This window comes from Desmodus rotundus, chromosome 8 (genome assembly GCF_022682495.2).
Source record: "Desmodus rotundus isolate HL8 chromosome 8, HLdesRot8A.1, whole genome shotgun sequence".
Classification (NCBI taxonomy): Eukaryota; Metazoa; Chordata; class Mammalia; order Chiroptera; family Phyllostomidae; genus Desmodus; species Desmodus rotundus.
This window is the reverse complement of record NC_071394.1, coordinates 22,545,728-22,567,558: the sequence shown is the minus strand read 5'-3', so window position 1 is coordinate 22,567,558 and position 21,831 is coordinate 22,545,728. Positions and strand designations below refer to the sequence as shown.

At 44.0% G+C, this 21,831-nt stretch overlaps 1 long non-coding RNA gene and 2 pseudogenes across 1 annotated transcript in view; 2 read left to right on the top strand and 1 right to left on the bottom strand.

Annotated features, from left to right (window-relative positions):
* Positions 1 to 21,831, top strand: part of LOC139441100 (uncharacterized) — a 169,369-nt gene that overhangs the window by 343 nt on the left and 147,195 nt on the right. The window lies entirely within an intron of this gene.
* On the bottom strand, positions 13,212 to 15,452 carry LOC112315366 (bromodomain-containing protein 2 pseudogene; annotated as a pseudogene).
* On the top strand, positions 19,434 to 19,765 carry LOC112315767 (large ribosomal subunit protein eL33 pseudogene; annotated as a pseudogene).

Below are 21,831 nucleotides of genomic sequence, written 5' to 3'. Positions count from 1 at the left end.
TCACCATACAGGCAAGGATACTCAGTGCAGCATCTGTTACGATATCTGTAAATTGGATAGTAGTTAGCGGTCAGCAATAGGGGAGTCGATTCATTGCAAAATCTTTATACAATGAAATACGTTTGCAGGATTTAAAGAGAGAAGGTTAAGCCAGTATGTCTCTAATATGAACTTCTTTCCCAAGATGTACTGCTAACTGAGAAAAAAAAAAGCTGCAGAACAATAGGCGTGTTCTATAGACAGAGGGTTCTCTGCACACACGATTCCCTTAAAAGCTTAGTAGGTTTGGGATCTATTTGCTGCCAGTCAACTTTAGTAAAGACAAAGCTTATTCTCTTGTCAAGTCAGTGCACTGGAATTCAGATTCTGGCCCCCTGGCGCTAGAGACAGCGAGCTCAGCACATTTGTTCAGAGATCAGCTTAATATTCTCCAGACTGGCTTCTGTCTCAAGACAGTTACAAAGTCCCACCTCATTTTTCCCTTGCCCCAGCTGGTAGTCCAATGATTGGCTCTTTTGCTTGGGTTTGTGTGTGTGTGTGTGTGTGTGTGTGTGTGTGTTGGTCTCCTCTTTAGATAAAGAGTTCACAGGGTGAGGTGCTTAAAAGAAGCCTGAGGGAGGAAGCAACAGCTTCCTCCTGGTATCTTATCTCCCTCTCCACTTTTAGCCTCAAAATTCCAACTTTATCCGGAGGCAGAGAAGTTTGTGTCTCTAACCCTGCAAGTAAAAAAGGAACAGAATTCAAAACATCTGCCAGTTGTGTACAGAAAGGGTCTTATCAAGGTTTTATTTTCTTCCAGCCATTTCCAGATGGGCTAGCAGGCATAGGAGTTCTTTGTAAAAGAAATTTGTCTCTTGCTGGAACTTAGTGACAGCTGCAAGGAGTAACCAATACATCCCTATATTCTAGGGTTTTTCTGCAAAACTTTCTAATATTCCAGCCTGGTTAGGCACATTATCTATATCCCCACCTTTTAACAGACACTTCCAGTTTCTTAGTAAGGACAGAGGTATCCTTACTCCCACCCACCACATCACAGCTCAGTAATTTGGCATTTGATGGACTCTTACTTACGATACCCCATTTCCGAGTACTGGTTTCTGCGTTAGACACATACCTGTCAGTTTCAAGTGACAAAACCCTAACTCAATACAGTTAAAAATAATTTATCTTCTACTTGTGAAACGGTAGTTTTTCTTGAAGCCCAGCTGGTTTTCACCAAAAGCTCAGGAGGCTTGGGATTAACCTACTTGGAGATGCTGTCACTCCAGGTGCACGTTCTTTCTACCCCTAGGTTCTTTGTCCTTGCAGGTGGCTTCATTCGAAGACTTCTTACACTCACTTTTGGCAGTTAGGGACATATATTTGTAAGGCTGGTAACCTCAGAAGAAGGAGAAAGCCTCTTGTCTAGTAGCATAAGCACCTTGGGGATTGTTCCATCGCCTCCAGTCGGCCCGGCAGAGACACATACTCATCCTGAACAGACCACCATGGACTGCAGGTGGCGGGCCAGGTGGCAAGCTCAGTCCTGAAGACGGGCTCACCTAGTGACACCTGCAACACTTCCAAGGAGGCGGGAGTGATTTTCCCAAGGAAAAATGCTGCTTATCACTAAAATTAAGACATCGGAGGTTCTGGATAGGAAAAATAAAAAATATGGAGGACTGATGAAATATTAAAGTGGACAGAAAGCTGTTTCTAGGAGGCAGGAATGGGTTTATGGACTTGAAAAAGAAGAGGGTAGTGGGAAATTCTGAGTAGGCTGAATCTTTGACAGACAGCGTTTTTGAAAGAACAGGGAGAATATAGAGACACTGATATTCTGCAATATAGCAGTTTAGGGAGACAGTATTTGTAAGCATATTTTGCTATATTCTATGCTACATAATTTTCTCTCTTGCTTTTCAAGAATTATGAATAAAGACACCTTTTGTGAAGGCCTTTTGGAGATACATTTGTCCTGTCTTGTATACACAGGGTCTGGCAGAAGTCAGGCCTGCTTGAGATGGTTGGGAGGGTAATAATATGGGTGTACTAATTTATAGTTTTAATTTGAACATTTCACCTAAAATGTCACACTGTGTGCTTGAGTGTGATATTGTTATGTTACAGAATGACATGCTTGTGATTTTGTAATGAGACAGGGGTGTTATTGGTGCTGGACCCTGTATAATACAGTGCTAATTCTGGTAACTGTGAGAATTTATTGTGCATGAACATAAGATAAAGCAGAAATTTACCTCGCTGCACATTTGAATCCTGAGATAACTGTAAAAACTACCAATGCCTGGGCCCTACCCCTAGTAGTTTTAATATAACTGGTCTGCGGCAGCCCAGTCATCAGCATTTTCTAAAAGCATCTGTAGGCGATTCCAATGTGTTGCTGAAATTGAGAGCCACAACTGCAGAAGTTATGCCCTCAGACATGCAGATGATGGCCAAGGACCAAGAACTGCATTTGTTGAGAACTCATGCAAAAACACCCTCCTGTTATTTAATTAGTTATTCAGTTAGCCGAACTGTAATTATTTTGTTAGAAAGTAACACAGTGTTAGGTAAGTTCTTTTGTTTGGTATGAGGATCCAGGAGTTGACTTGCAAAGTAATTGAACCCAACAAGGTACTTCATGGCCACATTCCCAGATTGCATTTGTAATAGGTGGCAGAGCTGGTGCAGAGCTAAAGGCTGATGTGCAAATACCAAAATCCTCCAGCGGAGGCCTCTGAGACCTACAGGGCAAATCAAAGACTCAGGCGGTGGCCTTACAGCAAAGATGTGTTGGTTTTCTCTATCTGTGGGAAGCTGGACGTGAGTCACTTAGCTCCCCTTTGGCATATGTGATATATTGGAACACTAGTTTCCACGGAGGGTGCTGCCACACACCTACGGGTGAATAGATGAGGTTACTTTGGGCTACAAGCTCAGGTGTTTCACTTCCTTCCACTCTACTTTTCCTTCCCAGTCACTGTAATTCAGTTTGCTGGCTGCCACCCCCCCCCCACACACACACACCGTTGTCTTTCCAGGTTGATTACAGTGTCCTGGGGCTGGGGGAGGGGGGCTGAGGGGTGAGAATTGGGCTCATTGGCAGATACTGTGCTCATTTTTCCTGAAGCTGCTTCCATACCTGCACAGGTAGCCTCCCGTAATGGGATCTGGGGACCAAGTGCACTGTAGCTAATTGCCTGCATTCGGTGTCTGTCGATAGGCAGGACACCTGGTGTGATGACTGAAAGGAGTCACCCGTGAGTATTTTACGTGAGTTTTTTACTTTAAAGAACAAGAGGCTAATGAGAATTACATTAGTGCTGAATTGAAAATGACCATTTTGATGCTGTCATCTCCCAGAAAAACATTTCCTCAGTGCCATGTGGTATTTTTCTCCTTCAAAATGTCATTTCTGAAGGAGAGGGCCACTGGGGTTTCCAAACGGAGGGATTAGAAAGTGACGTTTGATTTGCGTCGTGACGAAGAGGTCTTGGCAGAGCGGAGCATCTGCGGAAAAACAAGTGCTGTGAGAGGCCTGAGAGAGAAGGAGGGAGAGGAAGCCAGAAGGGTGAAATCACTGGCTTTCAGCCACCAAACCCATCCACAATGTCTAAAATGCACTGGCGTCCTTGTAAACAAACAATGCCTTTTAACCCCCCTTTCTGGTTGGTTGAAGTGGAAGGAGCTTTTACTCTTCATAAGATGTGTTTCAGGTTATCTGTTACCGTGGAACAACCCCCCCCCCTGAAATAGCAGCTCAAAACTCCTCACACTCACTCCTTATCCCTGAGAGTGCGGAGACTTGGCTGCGCTTAGCTCGGTGGTTCTGGTTCGGGGTCTCTGATGGGCTCACAGTGCCTCAGTGGCTGGGTGGTGGTGTCTGCTGCCTGGGCCAAGGGCTGCCACAGCGGGGGCCTCTCTGGCCATCTTTCTCTGGGTCAATGTGACCTTTCCAAGTGCTCCCACCAGCCTGGTGGCTTTGGGGTAGCAGGACTTCTTACATGGACTCAAGGCTCCCAATACACGTCTCAAAAGAGAGAGCCAGGGGGCGTCCTTCTTGGTTGCTCTCTTTCTCTGTGGGCATATGCTTCTAGGGAGGCCAGCTGCCATGCTGGGAGCAGTCCTGTGGAGACATCTGCATGCTAAGTAACTGAGGACCATGGGCACAGCTCCCTCAGTGATCCTGGAAGCAGATCCTCCAGCCAGTTAACATGGCAGGTGCCTGCAGCCCTGGCTGATATCTTAACTGCAACCTCATGGGAGACTCTGAGCCATATCCACCCAAGTAAGCCTCCCTCAGATTCTTGACCCTCAGAACCCTAAGGAAATAAATTTTTGTTGTTGTAAGCTGTTGCATTTGGGTTAATTCATCATGCAGCAACTAATACAGCCTCTCTTCAGCCATTCCCCCTCATGTTCCATCTGCAAAGTAGGTTTTCAGTCACTGCAGAGTGAATGAGGAATGAGTGAAGGTGTTATCTTTGACTCTCAAAAACAGCCCACGGCATGTCATAGCACATACTTGCTTTCGTTGTGGGAACCTTATTGCTCTGTATTGAGTGTCTCTCTACAGAACAGAAATTAGCCAAAGCTGTTATTTAATCTTCCACAAATAAGTCATCGGTATATGCACATAAACACACATACACACACATGTGTACCATATATACATATTTATGCACACTGTGCTGCCATATATACTTAGTGTAAGAAAGGTTTCTCTCTCCTAATAAAATAAGTTGGATGGTGTGTGTTGGTCTGCCACAGCCAGATGTTATTTAGGTCCTAGCCTAAGTATGCTACAACGTTATAAAAAACTTTTCTTTATACTGGCAAATTATTTACTAGGCTATTTTGCTATTCATAGTATTAATTTTTTGCCTATTCACTTCTCACCTTTGAAATTCAATTTATTTGGTATTTGGGGGTTATAAAAATATTTTAAAGTAGGCTGATTTTACTACCCAATTACTGGGTTGTGAGTTTTGAATTCTCCCTTAGAGGATATATATTAATGTCTGAAAGTAATTTTTATGCCAGTTGACTCTCTGTTAAATGTATTTATTTTGGACCTCTAGTAACCAAATTTTTCCTTCTATTATTTATGTAGAAATGTGCTAACAATTCAGAGAAACCTAAGGCAAACCAGAAAAAGTGTCTTGCCCAGACTCCTTTTGGGTAACAAGAGGTAAAAAGGTGAATGAAGGTAATTTCTCTAGATACTTCTCACCTGCTAAAATTCTCACCCAGGATTACTATGATTGGGGGTGGGGCATCTTTTTTCCCCCTAGCTCCATTAGAGTTCACCCCTTGCCCTCTCACTTACTCCTTTGCAGAGAAGTGTCTTACCTGATGTGAGTTTGGATGAGGACTTGAGCATGTGTGGCTCAGGCCCTTTCTTTCTTCGCTTAGGAAAGCCTAGATCTGGTCTGCTCTTGGCGATGTGGTCAGCTTAGAGCTAACTACCTTTTGGAGGAGGCCTGAGGTTGGGTAGAGCTACCTAAGACTTGAAGGGTATAGCAAATGCTGCGGATGACCCACCTCTGTCCTCCCAGAGTTCGCCTCTGTAGGCAGAAGGTTGTTTATTACAACACTGGTACTTTCTGTCTGAGTGATCTTCCTTCACAGCAGGCTGCTTGGCCTGTGCACAGATGAGCTGAAGGTGCCCTGGAGTTGATGATCCTAGAGGCAGCTGTAAAACAAGCATGGAGTGGGAGCTTCAGAGACACTAAGTCGAGAGAACTCTCAGAGATGTGTTCTGTGCTTTCTCCCAGAGCTCCCGAAGAGGCTGAGCTCGGGATTTCCACAGAGATCACTGGCTCTAGGGCGTCTTCTTGGCTGGCTTTCCCCACTTCTCTGTCTCACTCCCCACTCTTCTGCTTGGATTAATTTCCAAATAAACAACTTGCAGTCAAATCCCTGTCTTGGGTTCTGCTTTTGGGTGAATCTGTTCAGGGGACACTATTAGGAACTGCTGTCACCTCCCACCTAAGTGACATCCTCCAGCAGCTCATGAGTGATAGAGCTGACTTTTCTGTTCGCCTGAGTCAGTTAGAACGCAGGAGGGTATTACTGGTTTACATTACTTGGGCTCCTTCTCAAATCCCCTTGATTTTGACTTTCCTACCTCTCCTAGTTTCTTCACAATAAACTTTAAAAATATAAAATTAAGCCTTACAAATGAACATTAAGTCCGTTTGACTGACAACCTACTCTTTCTGCCAAAAGACATGAAAATATATATACATACCTATATCCACTCTCTATTTTGTTTATAGTGATAGAGTCTTATTACATGTTTACTCTCCTTAGCTAGAAAATTGAAAAAAAAATGCTTTGACAGTATTGAATGTTTTAATTTTTTTTCTGTTATACAACCACATTCAAATTTGTCTCTTTACCTTTATATGGTAGTCTTTTTTCTTGAAATTGAAAATGTCCTTTATAGAACATGGGTCTTTGTTTATTTTTATTTGCTCTTAGAGCTGAGTCCAACAAATTTACAAATTGGAGGTGAATGTGCAAATGTGGGTACATTGCTGAGCCTCTATCTCTTCATCCATAAAATGGACATGAAAATTTTTTTAACCTGCATAACAGGATTCCTATTCATATCAGATATGGATGAAAGTGTTGTCTTATAAACATAAAATGGTATTCCAATATTGGTTTTTTTTTCCTCAGGAATAATTTTGTTTTTGAAGCAAAGAGAGGCAGCTAGTTCCTAATAATATGACTACTTCAAAAGTACAGGTAAAGCCCCCACAAGAACACATTGACTTCTGAAGTAGACAGATACAAAATTTCCTGGGAGAGGGGAAATCTACTCTAAGCATGGGCAATTTCGGTCCCATATATATGTGAGAGGGAGTTGATTGTTTTTACCTGATCTTTGTGGCAGAGGCAAACCCTAAATAGCAGAACCTTCCCTAAAATTGCCAGTAAGAATCTGAAGCAAGATTATTCTCATAGGGAGTATGGGAGAGCCAGCTAAACGCACTTGGAATGAATCCGTAGCTGTGAGCCTGGAGTAGCTGTCCATGTGCTGATCCCAGGTGGGAACACACCTGACAGTCAAGTTTATGAAAATAATTCTGCCATTTGCTGCATATCTGACCAATAGAAACCACTGTTCCTTCCTCTCAGACATAGCAGTGGTTAACTGAATTAGACATTCTGTGATACTCTGAGAAAAATTGGGAGTTCATTTACTATAGTGTTAATATATTGGATGATATTTGTGAGTTTTTGTATTTAATATTACTGTTACTATTATTTAATTTCAAACATGTCCAGAATGTTGTTTCCTGGTGTAACCAACCAACCAACCAACCACCCCAAAGACTTTTTTTTATTTTCTTGCTTTCACTGACACCTGGTGGCCTCTCATGCTCTGTGGGAAAGGAAGCAGTCTAGGCTGTACTTAGGCTGGTCAGCAACTTGGTGTCTTCTTCTTTTTTTTTTAAATTAAATATGTTATTGTTCTATTACAGTTGTCTTAATTTTCCCCCTTTGCCCCACTCTGCCTAGCCCACTCCCAACCCCGCTCCTGAATAACGTACTGGGTCGCAGAGAGTCCTCACTTGCTCATTCAAGTTGTATTTTCCATCTAGAGGTCCTTGCCATGACCACCTAGCTTCTGCATCACATTTCCAGTGATGAGTTTCACTTGTTTGCTAAGGATTTGCAGTGTTAGGATGTCTATTTCCGCTAAGATAAATTTACTTGCTACTTTCTATGGCTTTTAACCATTTCTCCTCCCATGTGTCTACTGGTTTTTACAGTGGTCTCCCCTTTTCAGCACCAGGGACCAGTTTAATGGAAGACAGTTTTTCCATGGATGGGATGAGAGGGATGGTTTCGGGATGATGCATGCACATTACATTCACGCTTGTCCACACCTCCTGCTGTGTGGCCCACTTCCTAACAGGCCGGGACTGGTACTGGTCCATGGCTCAGGGGTTGGGGACCCCTGCTTTAATAGAATCTCACTGTCGTCCTTTGGGAAAGAAATAGAGGCCAGATGGCCTGTAAGATGTGTCAGACATTCTAGATTGTGATCTGCTTCTGAAGTGCAGACTGTGTGTGTGTGTTTAGGGAGCAGAGGAGTTAGCACTACAGCACTCAGTGTTTACTCCGCCTCTATGTACCTTTGCCTGGGGGGTCATAAAAGAAAGTGTCTTGGAAGGTGAAATTGAGCTGGTACAGAAGTGGCCTATTCCAAGCCTGCTGGCCTTCTAGCATGCCAATTAATTACCTGCCTCCTCCAGTCGGAGCAAATAAGGAAAACTAATTATCCCAAAGCCCAGGGCTCCCTAGGTAAAATCACAGGCTTCTTCCTACCTCTGTCCAAATCTATACCTCAAACTGGCCCTGGAGAGAGTTAAGTATGTAGAGCAGATGTCAGCTGACCATCTACAGGCTGTGTGGAGGATCTCGGGCTGACTTACAGCCTGGTGGCAGCTCAGGGAGGAGAGAGGTGTTCCCATGTGCATAGTATTAAGTAGGAAGAGTATCATAGCCTTAGAATGGTGATGTCTAAAATGGTGCAGGATAACATGAAAATTCAGTCATGGTTAATAGGTACCCCGCAACATTGCTGTCTCTGTGTGAAGTCCCCCATTGTCACCATCCCTGCAGTTTGGAGCATCTGACAGGGTGGGGATAGCCAACAGACAAGAAGATGTATGCATTAATGACTCATTTGGATGCATCGATGATTGGCACTACTTTGCAAAGTGGGGAGAGGTTGAAAAAATTTAGTAACTAATTGTGTAGAAATCCAATAAGGAAGTAGGATGACCTAGTGGGCATTGATACAAGAAGTGCTATTTAGAAATTCAAGGAGAATTTGAGTAAAGTGGGGGAAATGTATATATCTGTTTCCCACAGAAGCTCACGTTTAGGACTAAAATGAGTGTCAAGCCACAAGCTGTCCCTGTGCCCAGCCCTGTGCTAGACTTTTGCTGTGGGAGGACTTCCATCAGCTTTCCCTTTAAAGGATGTATCAGGGTTCTCTAGAGAAGCAGAACCAATACGACATGTATGCAGAGATATATTCGAGGAGATATATTATAGGAATTGTCTCACACAGTTATGGAGGCTGAGAAGTTCCACAATATGTATCTGCAGGCTACATATTGCAGGGCAGGTGGTGATAGGATTCAGTCAAAGTCTAAAGGTGTGAGAATAGGGGGGCTGATGGAGTAACTCCCAGTATGAAGCCTACTGCCTGAGAACTGGGAGGGGAAAAGTGGGTACTGATGAGAGTCCTGGAGTCCAAAGTCCCAAGAATAGGAGCTCCCATGTCGAAAGGTAGGAGAAAATGGATGTCCCAGCCCAAGGAGAGAGTTGGGTTGGGAGAGAGGGAGAAGTAGAAAGAGGGGGAGGTGTGGGAAGAGAGAGAGAGAGAGAATGGATGAATTCCTCCTTTCACTGCTTTTTAGTTCTTTTCAGACCCTCAAGGAATTGGGTGACGCCCATGTGCATTGGTGGGGGCAGATCCTCCTCATGCTGTCTACCGATTCAAGTGCCGATCTCTTGCAGAAACACCCTCACAACCACACCCAGAAACAATATTTTACCAGCTATCTGGGTATTCCATAGCTCAATCAAGTTAAAATATAAAATTAACCATCACCAAGGGCCTCAAAATCCCTGACATTTACCACATAGTTGTTTTTTCCTCCTTTTCATGGGGAACATACAGTTCCTAAGATGGTGGTCATTGTTGATCCTCCTTAACTCACTGTGAAAGAAATTCAACAGAATGCACAGGGGAAAAAGTATACTGATTGTGTGAAATTTATGGATTGATCTCTATTTGTCCAAAAAATTTAGCATGCTCCTTAGTGGTTCTGTAACAGAGATGGCTGTGCCTGTTCATGACTCATAAGTAAGCATTGTGATCAGACAGCACAGTCTGAGGCCCAGGGGGCATCAAAAGGACGGAGCCTTACCCCATCCTTTGAAGCTGTCACCTGGTCAAGGTCACGAGGTTTGGTTGGACTGTGGACTGTATGCAAGCCTAAGGGGTCCTGGGTCAGTGCTCTAGTGGGGAAGACATACCCCATGCTCAGCGTGGGGGTGCAGCTGGTGTGATCTGGGCACTGCTTGGCCCACATTTTGTCAGGCATAAAGGGACAACAAGGACCTTTTGACTGGTCTCTCTAATTGTCCTAAGTTTCCATCTCATTGTGATTAAACAATACAAAGCAAGAGCCTGCCTAGGATGAGGAGATGTCTCTAGTTTTGCAAAGCTCCTAAAGTATTTGGAACAGTTTTGGCAGGTACTGAAAGAAGTGCCCGAGGGATACACGTGAATACTAGCTAATAATACCTGTTCCTACAACAGCCCAAAGTCCATCTTTCCATTGGGCTGATATGATACCTTAAAGGCAGGGACCATGTTTTATTCATCTCGATATCCTTAGCAACTGACACTTCAGAAGCACACAATAAATGAGATAAATGGACAAAAGCTATGATATATGGAGCACCAGCAGTAAATGAGGCGAGAGGGATGGAAGGGGCAACTTACATAAGGACTTAAATGAACCCTGGCTATCATGTCGCTTGATTTTAAAAATAAAAATATTCTTTAGTTGAATGCTTGAGTCTGAAGCTATTACATTAACCTAAAATCCAGCGAGGCATACAAGTGGGGAACTATGGTAATGAGGTTCTGTGAGAATTACGAACTCATCTAACAGGATCGTGCGTATCTAGGACAGAGGAGACTTGCCGATGGCTCTCACTAAGCCTCTCAACATCAGCTGTCCCTGTGAGCCCTAGGTTGGGGTCCGATCATAGAGAATTGCTGCCTGCATTCTCGGAGTGCCCAAAGTGCCAGCTGTCTGTGGTTTTGATTAAAGCAAGATCTCTGTGCCTTACACGCCAGACTTGTAGGCGGCAGAGTTGACTTTCTGCCATGAAACATTAGCTGCCCCGGCTTTCCTGCTGACACCCAGAGGATCATCCCACAGCTGGGACAGGGCCTCAGAGCTGCCCGGGAGCATGGAATTTTTGTTAAAATGTTTTCCTATTAAAATAGCCTAGGCCTTCAGTCCACTCACTGTTCAGGGAGGCACTCATCTCCTTTTGCAAATGTCTCCTAAGAGAGGTATTAAAATGTCATTAGTAAAACGTTGCTAGAGATGGCCACGAGTCTGACGACTTCTTTTGGCTCATGGTTTAAGGAGATAGAAAACATTATCCAGTAGGAGAAGACTTTTGAGCCCTGACTTCCTGGGAAAGAGGAAGAGACAATTGAAATAAAGTTTACTAATGAAACTCAATAAAGGAGAGTTTCTGGTAGCTGTTTAGATATCCTATCAAAAGGGTGTCACAGAAAATTTAGAACTGTCAGATCAATTTATTTTGTGGCTTAGAACTCTTCAGTGACTCTTTATAGTTTCTAGGGTAATGTAAAAACTCTTTAATATGACATTCAAAGCTCTTCAAAATGAGGTTGCTCTCTGGTGTCTTCATGCAGCTTCTTTCATCTGCTTGTTCTCAATCCCACAGACACCTGATACAACTTCACACCTCTCCAGCTTCTTTTCTGCTCTCTGAAACAATCCAGCTTATTTTTTTTTTTAAGATTTTATTTATTTTTAGACAGAGGGAAGAGAGGGAGAAAGAGGCGGAGAAAGAGGCAGAGAACGAGGGAGAGGGGCAATGTGTGGTTGCCTCTCGTGCGCCCCCAACTGGGGACATAGCCTGCAACCCAGGCATGTGCCCTCACTGGGAATTGATCTGGCGACCCTTAGGTTTGCAGGCTGGCACTCAATCCACTGAGCCACACCAGCCAGGGCCCAGCTTGTTTTTTTTCATTGTGGTAAAATACATGTAATAAAAACTTTCGTATTTTAACGTGTAAAATCCAGGGTATTATTTTCATTCATAATTTTGTACTACCATCATCACTACCTAGTTCAGAACTTTCTCATCACTGCACACTAAACCGGTACCCTATAAGTATTCACTCCCCATCTCGCCCTCCCCACACCAGCCCTTGGCTACTGCTGAGCTGCTTTCTGTCTTTATGGATTTACCTGCTCTCAATATTTTATGTAAACCAAATCCAGTTTTATGGCCTTATGTGTCTGGGCTCTTGATCTTTTTCAAGGTTCATCATTCCTTTTGATAGCTAAATATTGCATTGTATAAATTTACCACATTTTGTTTATCCATTCATTCATTATGGGTACTAGGGTTATTTCTTCCTTTAGCCTATTGAGACCTGAATTGCTATGAACATTTGTTTACAAATTTTCTTTTACACACACACACACACACACACACACACACACCCCTTAGGAGCAGAATTTCTGGGTCATAGTGTAATTCTAAGCTTAACTTAGTAAAGAACCACCAAACTATTTCCACAGTGGCTGTGCAAATATCCATTTCCACCAGCAATGAATGAATGAAGGTTCTGGGTTCTCCATATCCTCACCAACATTTGTTATCTTTCATTTTCTTATTATGGCCATCCTAGTGGGTATAAAGTGATTTCTTATTGTTATTTTAATTTGCATTTCCCTAATGACTACTGATGTTAAGCATCATTGTGTGTGCATGATGGCTGGCTGTATATCTTCTGTGCAGAAATGTCTATTCAAGTCCTTTGCCATTTTATTTTGGTTTTTGCATAATTCTTTATTTTTAGAATCAACAGCAAAGACATCCAGAGGACCAAAGGAGAGATGACAGAAACCCCGAAGAACCCCAAATAGAGAAGAAAAAGGGAAAACAGACTAGAAAAAAATGTCAACCTAAAAATCGAGCTCCCCCTTCTTCCCTCCCCATGTAGGTCGAGAGTGACCATGGCCCCATACTCCTCAGTCTTCCCTAGCTTAAAACAAAATGGAACCAACCAACCTCAAAATTGGGCCTTTACAAGTGAACAGGGAAGCTATGGCCTCAGGTAACCACCTCTTAGGGTCTTTGCCCACTTAACACCGTCTACCTTCCCTGTCCCAGGCATTTTGCATGGGGGCTCCATGGCCAAGAGGTTACTATCTATGGGGCTGGGAACTCAACCTTATTGTGTCCACTGTGTCCCTCCTTCAGTAAATGTCCCCCTGCAGAGCCAGCTCTCCTACAGTGGGGGGTGGGGGGAGGTGAAGAAGGACACAGCAAGGGGAGAAGGGGTGGGGCAGGGTGGTCCTTTAAGGGTCCCATCCTGCAGAGCCTCCTGACCACCCTGGCCTGGCCCCTTAGCTCAAGTCTGAATCACTGGTGTCTGAAGAGGAGGAAGATGAAGAGGAGGAGCTAGAGCTGAAAGTGCTGAGGGGTGACACCTCTATTTGCCGAACAGATGACGACTGTGTTTGCTCACTCGCTTTGTTAGGGGGCTTTTTGGTGGAGTTGAGTTGCCCAGTAACTGCTTGTTTAGTTCCCACTTCTTTGCAAAGCCTGTTCCTCCTTCATCTTTCCCACAGGTTCTTAATGGTGTGGGGTTTTTGAGATTTCTTTCAAAGGTAGGAAAGGACGTAGTGCTCAAGCTCTCTAAGTGTGGATAGCTTGAGGTTTCAAAATTGGTCTCAATCTCTTCTGGTTTGAGTCTCGTAAAGAGGCTTGGATTACGTGCACAAATCGGCACAGCTTCTCCCCAGGAAATTTGGTGATGTCCAGGCTCAACTGCCACTTCTCATCCTGATTCATGGGTCTACTTTCTTCCTCCTCCTCTGAATCCTAGCCAGTAGGCAGGGTCGGTGGGGCCATCCCTGTGGCCTTTGTGGGCCATTTGATGCCATTTCCTCCAGAAGGTCCAAAGCCAGGGGGACCTAGTGCAGCACAACTGCCATCCCACTGCCACTTGCTTTCTTGGACTTCTCATGCTGAGAGAGGCAGGCTGCCCAAGGCCCCCTGTCATCTTCATCTACCCCGGCTCAGCCTCTTTGCTTCTCTGCCTTCTGTTTCTTCTTTTTCCCTTTCCACCACCCCCCCCCCCCTGTTCCACTTGGGTATGGATATTGAGACTTGGGACAGGGCAGCCAGTTGTTCATGTCCAGCCCAAAGCTGTTCCTCTAGTTCAGCCAGGAGATGAGCTCTTTCCTCACTAGATGATTCTGAAGATGATTTGGCCAAGCCAGCAGGCCAGGCAATAGAAACTGGTAGTGGCCTTGGTTCCAGTGGTTGATCTGGCATCATGGCATAATGGAACTCAGATACATCCTGTAGCTGTCTTGCCCTGGCCACAACATCTTGGTCTGGGGATTGTACTTGTAGCAGTTGGAGAACATAAGCTGCACAGCACCGGCAAACTGCTGGGCATCCTGGTAATCACAATTCTCCATATTCTTCTTGAGAGTGCTGAGGCTCCCAGGGTGCTTATTTATGTCGTGGTAATCATGCAGACCAGGGGCAGGTGCATCCACTGGCTTATAGAAAGGCCAGGCATAGGCAGCATGCTTCTTAGACAGTAACTCCTTCAAGATGCCATTGCAATGTTCAAGTGTTCTGATAGCTTTCCTTTCTAGCAGCTCTGGTGGTGTTGCTGAGAGTCACCAAGTCTTTGCTTGGGGGCTTAATGGGGTAGCCACTTTCTCTCCACATGGGGGAAGCCATGCTGCCTTAGGCTCAAAACCCGTGGGGTGCTAGCTGGGGAACCAGGAACCAGCATGGCTGCAGGTGTAGGGGTGGTAGTATCTGCTCTGTGCTTTAGCCCCTTTTTCTTGGCAAAGGGCTGGTCTGGGGGAGCTGCAGAGTGCAAGGACTTGAGGAGGAGAGATGAGATGAGTGGTGGGGTGGGAATGTTGAGAACAGCGGTGGTTATCTCAGGAGGGGGAGTATGGAAGGCTGTGTGAGCTACAGAAGAGACTGAAGGCTCCTGATGGGCACTCATGATACTGCCCTGGAGTGCTGCCAGTTTGGCCCCCTTCTTGTGGCTGTTCTTAGGGATGGCCACCACAAATTCTTGCTCCTTTTGTGGCACTGATGCCACTCTGTGCAGGAAGATCTTTTCCAGCGTTTGTGCCATCACCAGTGGGTTTGTTGTAGGTATAACAGTTGGTGAACATGGGATTAAAATCCTGCATAGACTCCAAAGCAGCCCAGTAATGGTTATTTTCAAGGCTCCCTGTAATATACAGTAGCCATGTCCATAGGCTGCTTTGTAATTTTGTGATAATCCAGAGGACCCGGTTGGTGGCACCCACAGGCTGCCGGAAGGACCACGTGGACCACTGAGGTTTCCACTGAGCAGTCCTCACTACTGTGAGCAGTTACTGCAGGGGGCGGTAACCCATGCTGGCTCTTCGGGATTGGATAGCCCCGGGGGGGCGGGGTTTCGGGGGGCGGTGGCGGTTGGCAGGGGTCAGTTATAAGGCTGGCACTGCGGCCATTGTGGGGCTTTCGAATCCTTTTTCCAGGCGCTGCATCCTTGGACTCAGACCCAGTAACTCTGCATGGCCCTCCCCAGAGAGCTTGTTGGGGGGAGTTGGGTTTTGCAGCATCATGACCGAGTGGAAGCCTCGCTACAATCAGTGGTGGCAGGTCCGGGTGGCCTCGGCTTCCCTTACCGAGGTGGCCGGAGTACCCCAGGGAGTGGGGGTGTGAGCTGCCTTTGCCTTCACCCCCCACCCTCCCTCCCACCCACACACTCTCCCTCGCACCCACACACTCACAGCGGACCCCAAACAAAGCAGCCCCTCCACCGCTTCACTGGCAGCTCGGGCTGAGGCAGACCGGCGTGCTCCCCAGGAGGTGGCGGTGAGAGAATGGCGGCGGCTTCTGCACAGGTAAGCGAGCGAGGGGCGAGGAGCGCTTGAAACCTTAGGAAGGCCCCCAGTCCCAGACACCGGGAGCAGTACTGCTCGCCGTGGGCCTGCAAGGATCCCCTCTTCCCGCGGGAACCCACTGGGGCAGGCGATGCCGATGGAGGCAGATGAACACAGAGAGTGGTTTAGGGAGCCGTGGCTTCCATTTTGCGATCCTCTTGAGGGCGGAGTAGCGGGTGTGGGCAGGCTCCGAGGATGGGGCAGAGCCAGGAACAGGGGAGCTTCAGCCCCCAGTACGGTCATAGGCCTAGAGGAAGGCCGTTTCCAAGACGATGGAAGTCCATTGTAATGGCGGTGCCGCGGATCGTAGGCAGAATCCTGCAGCCTGTTCTAGAGGATGCTCCACTCAAGGGCAAAATACTTGGCCGTTTTTAACTGTTCTTCTGTTGTTGCATTGTACGAGTTCTTTCTCTATTCCACATATTAGACCCTTATCAGATAAATGATTTACAAATATTTTCTCCCGTTCTGTGGGGTTTTTTTTCTTGATGTTTCCTTTGATGCCTAAACATTTTCAGTTTTGCTAAAGTACAATTGATCTAATTTTTTTTTCTGTGTGTGGCTTATGCTCTTGGTATCCTATTGCCATATCCAATGTCATGAAGATTTTCCTCTGTTTTTACTTGTTCCTATGTATATTTAAAGTTTTATTGGTAGATGGGTGATGGAATATTTGAATCTTTGATTTTATGAGAATTTCTTTCCTTCCTTCATATATTTTCACATTTTATATAGTTACTTCTGTATTCCCTACATACTGTGGAAAAGGAAAGGAAAGCTGGGAGTGACCTCAGCACAGGGAGTATGAGTCACTCTCTTTTCTCTCCCCTGTGGTTAACAACTAATTGGACATCCACAAGCAAACAAAAGTGCCTCTGCAGGTTGCACCAGGACACCCGGGGGGTTCAGGACACACTGTGATTGTTTCTCCCTCTCTTCTTATAGTTGTTTACATTCAAAATAAAAATTTTAATTTCTTACAAGAAGTAGTAGAACAGCTCTGGGCAAATGCACTATATGAAATTCTATGTCTTCACCAAACATGGGGATTTAAATATAATAACCAGGTCAATAAATAGAAATGGAATAACAAAATATTATTTAAAAAATGGTCAGAATGTTCCTTAAGTAACCCAACTATAATATTTGAGTTGTAAAGATGAACAATAAAAATAATTATAATACACTTATATAGTAAGTTAAAATGACTCCTTAAAATCTTTGCCATGTGTTGTTAACTTACCTTTGTAATCCCTGCGACCTGGATTTAAATCTTCTCTCTGGTGTTTTTTCACTGTAGCAATTTTATTTACTTACCCTCCTTCATATATAGTGCACTTGGTAAGAATATGTGCTTTATTTGACTGTTGTTGAGGTGCAAAACTCCTACTATAACACTTGGTACATAATAAAGCTTCCATAAATTGAAGATACATTTTGTTTTATTGGCCCATAACCACAGGAAATAAGAAGAAAAGCATTCTAGTTTGACAAATTAAAGGTCTCAAGAGCTAGATTCTAGCACCTACTTCAGCAGAGTCGTGGTAATATGCAGAGCAACATTTTGTAATTGTATAGAACTTTCCCATTTAAAATACTTTATAAATATCTTATTTCGTACAAATTCATAGCAATAGCTAACTCATATCCTTTCAAAGTAGAGACAAGTGAGACTCAGAGAAATTCAGTGACTTTTTAATAACTTTCAGTGTACTGGATGTATTTTGACTGCCTATGGTTTGTCTTTATGCTGGAAAATATCCTGCCCTCCAATTCATTGATAGGGTCCTTGTGAAAACTCCCAAGTCTTACATAAATCCCTACTCCTGTCGACAGTGGATTGGTCCAAGAGAGGGAACAAGACTCACATGGAGCCAATAAGAAGTGACCCAGGTTCACAGTGGTCACAACTGATTGGTCCAACAGTGGACATGTGACTTGATCTAAGCTAAAGGGTCCCTTCTCAAGATCCTCTACAGTTGAACCAAGAAAGTGTCTCTCTGATAACAGATCTTTAAAATACATCTAACTTTGGTGCTCTTAGCATCTATGACTTTTGTTGAATGGGTACTGTACTCAATACCAAGGAGAAAAAAATAAGTTAATTATTTCATCTTTACTTATATTTTTTAAAGGGAATCCCTGTCCATTTATTCACAAGATGCAGGTTTTCCACATTCCTGCCTTTGGGTTGCACGGAGTTTGCCAGTATCTTTGTAGTAAGTTCTGCTTTGCTGGAGGTGGTGTGTAAAGCTTTTAAAACTTAGATCCAAAAGAGCCTAAAATGGAGTTTTCCTATACGACTAAATTTGGTGCCCTTTTCACTAGACAGACCACTAATAATCATCACTGTTCTGAAAACATCCCCTTTTGCCATTTTTATGCATTTCATTCTTGGTCCGAAGTAGGAAACAGCTGTAAAGAGGGGCATAAGAATTTTATGCATGCATTCAAAGTGTTATAGTATATAGGAAAGAAAAGATACAAAACAAAGAGGGACAGACCCATGCCCTAAAACTGCTTCAATTCATCCAGCACATACTACATTTTAACTTGTGAAGATTGAATTCCTCAAACTTGCCCAGCTCCATATAACCCCAGCCCATTCCACATGGGTTTTTCAGTTGTTTGTTTGTTTTGCTGCTGTTTAGGATTCCCAACCCCCAGTCTACAGCCTGGACAAGTCTTCACCTAACTAAGTGTTGTTACCCAGGTCTTGGCACAGAGACAGTTTATTCCTGGAAGCCTTCTCTAATCCCCAAGTCTGGGTTCTGTTCATCTCCTCCATGCTCTAAAGCCTTCATAGTAAACCTATCATAACTCTTATTTCCATGCAGTGAAATGACCTGATAAAAGTCCACCAACATAATGTAATCTCAAGAGGGCAATACCTAACCCACTAAATCCTCTGTCTTCAGTATCTTGTGTTTAATGCAGAGTAGACACTCAGCAGATATTCCTAATACTCAGTCTTTGTGAATAAACTGCTTGAGGAGTTTTATGAACATCATATCACCCCCAAACCAGTCTCTGATGAGGAATCTCACCTCCTGATGAAAGCATTTGCACCACTCATTTGTATTGGGATGGACATTAATGGAATATCACTCGAACCCAAAATACCCAAAGTCCTCTTCTGAAGTCCCAAAGAAGTGTTAAAGGTAAATCTCAATGGGCACTGAAATAGGAACTGTCTTAGAAGCATATTTAATTAATTTTATTTATACTGATAATGGAAAATGTGAATTAATATCTATTTTCACCAAATATTGTTCACTGGGGAAATACTTTGCAACAGGTTAAAATTGAACATTTTAACTCTCGGTCATCTAAATAGCCAATTGACTTCTAGATTTTGGCAATACCATTGTAGAGTGTATATTCTCAAAACCAAAATATTTTGCCTGATGTGAGCCAATGTAACTACATAACCAAATCTCTCAGAATATATTAGAAATGACAGTGATGAAATAAGGAAAATAAGTCAGCTAAGGAAATACGTATGCTACTCAAATTCCACCAGCAATTTAAAGGGTATGAAGCTCATGATCCTCTCACTGGAGGACATTAATCTGACATAAACAATAGCACCAGGCCTTTTTCACCATCTTGAAGCCTGTGGAGCTTGCCAGGAACTGGACTTCTACAACACCAAATATGTCTGGAAGGCTGTGGTCCAAGGCCATTTTTGCTGGCTCTAAACAGGGTCTCCAGAACCAGAGGGAGCACACAATTCTTCTTAAAATTGAAGGTGTTTATGCTCGAGATGAAACTGAATTTTGTCTAGGCAAGAGATGTGCTCATGTGTACAAAGCAAAGAACAACACAGTGACTCCTGGTTGTAAACCAAACAGAAGCAGAGTCATCTGGGGAAAGGTAACTTGTGCTCATGGAAACAGTGGATGGCTCATGCTAAATTCCGAAAAACCTTCCTGCTTAAGGCCATTGGACACAGAATCTGTGTAATGCTGTACCCCCTAAGGATTTAAACTTATTGATAAGTAAATAACAGCCCTGACTGGTGTGGCTCTGTTGTGAGCCCTCTGGCAAAGCGAAGGATTCTGGGTTGGGGCACATGGTTCGGTTTGAGGTTCAGTCCCTGGTGGAGATGCAAAGAGGAGCCAGCTGATGAATGTTTCTCTCACACGTCTATGGTTGTAATCCTCTGTTTCTCCCTCCCTTCTCTCTCTGTAATAAGTAAATAAAATCTATTTAAAGAGTAAAAAACAAACAAAAAACAAACAACAGAAAACAAAACCCAATAGCACCAGGAGAGTAACAAGCCTAAACACATGCCTGTCACCAGGACTTAGGTTGAAGGGAGACACAGAGAAAGCCCAATGTTCCAGTTTCTACCAACTGTTCTGATACAGTGTTTTCATACTGTTGCGGCTTTGGCCCTTCTGCACACTCCTCTGTAGTAGAATTGCTTTGGGTTTCTTTGAAGAGCACAAGTCAAATTCCTGTGTTTAGACTGGATGTAGTATTTGAATATGAATATACTTATAGTCCTTAACATGAGAAGAAACTATATATTTCCCTAGAAAAGACCCAGAAGGAAACAGAAAAGAGACAAAAATTTTATCAGGAACAACTATGAAGCCCTAAGCTCAGCGTAGGATTTTATATAATAATCATGTCTTATCAATATGCCAATCTATTTAATATCCTAAATGGACAGATTTCTACAAATATGTGCTTAGTGAAGTTCCCTCAAGAAGAAATGGAAATCATAAGTAGTCCTTAAACCTTTAAAGAAATTACATTAGTAGTTGAAAATCTACCCAGGTAATCCAAATATGTCAAGATGAATTCATATTACAGATGAATTCTACTGAATAATAAAGGAAAAAGCAGTTATAAACAATCCATTTATCAGTTGAGTTGTAACATTTGAGGAATTTTTATTTTTCTAAGGAGATGGTTAGAGGATTCAGTGATTCCAAACAATTATTTAAATGTAGAGGAAAGAGCCCTCACAGCTGCTGCCCCTTCCCCTCAATGAACAAGTCCACATTGGTGTGGCCTCCACACATCCACTCCCGCTGACTCCCACTCCAGCCATGTGCAACCCTGGAGCCTCCCCACAACCTACACATGTGTGGGACACTGACATCAGCCTCACCCAGGATTTCAAGCAGAGAAAAGGGAAAAGCTGCCAAGGCCAGATGTGGCACCACCCAATCCCCCACCCTGTGCCCATGTATGACTCAGACTATCACAAGATGGGATGTAGGTAAACACGACTCCATCCTGGCTCACCTCCTCTCACAACCATAGCAAAAAATTACAACTGAACTACAAAACAACTGTCACCCAGAATCATCAGAATATCGAGCTCTATGGAAGTCCTACAACAAAGGAAGTAAAGAAATCACAACCATCCAGATGGGCAGTATGGGCGGAGATGTGGTGACGCACACCTGGCAGTCCCACAGCCATGTGTGGTAGATAAAAATAGGGAGGGATACCTCAGAAGCAAGGTATACAAGCCCCATATCAGACCACCTAGCCCAGGGTTTCAGTGCCAGGAGATAAGTCCCCAAACTTCTGGCTGTAAAAGCCTGTTGGGGTGGGGCTGAAGAAAGTGCAGGATTCTCAGGTGTCTCCTCTTAAAGGACCCGCAGTGGTCTTAGGACTTATGGAGACTCACTCTCTCTGGGCTCAGCACCGGGCAGCATTTGGAAGGGCACCAGTGGTATAGGGGAAGGAACTGAAGTGTCTGGCATCAGGGCGAGTGCCAGGGGACAGCTTCCTCCTAAAAGTAACTCCAGAGGCCAGGAAGCAGCCATTATCCCTTTTCTGAGCCCTCCCCGACACAGTTCAATAAACCAGCAATACCATATCTGAAGGTACATCTACCTGGTTCACACGGATTACCTCACCCTGACCATTAGCTAAGGCTCTGATCATTCCACCTTACAGGTGCACTTTTCTACATAGGCCATGCTTTTAAGACAGGGAGTACAGGTCTACCTACTACACAGAAACAAACACAGGAAGGCTGCCAAAATAAGACAAAGAAACATGGCCCAAATACCAAAACTCCAGAAAA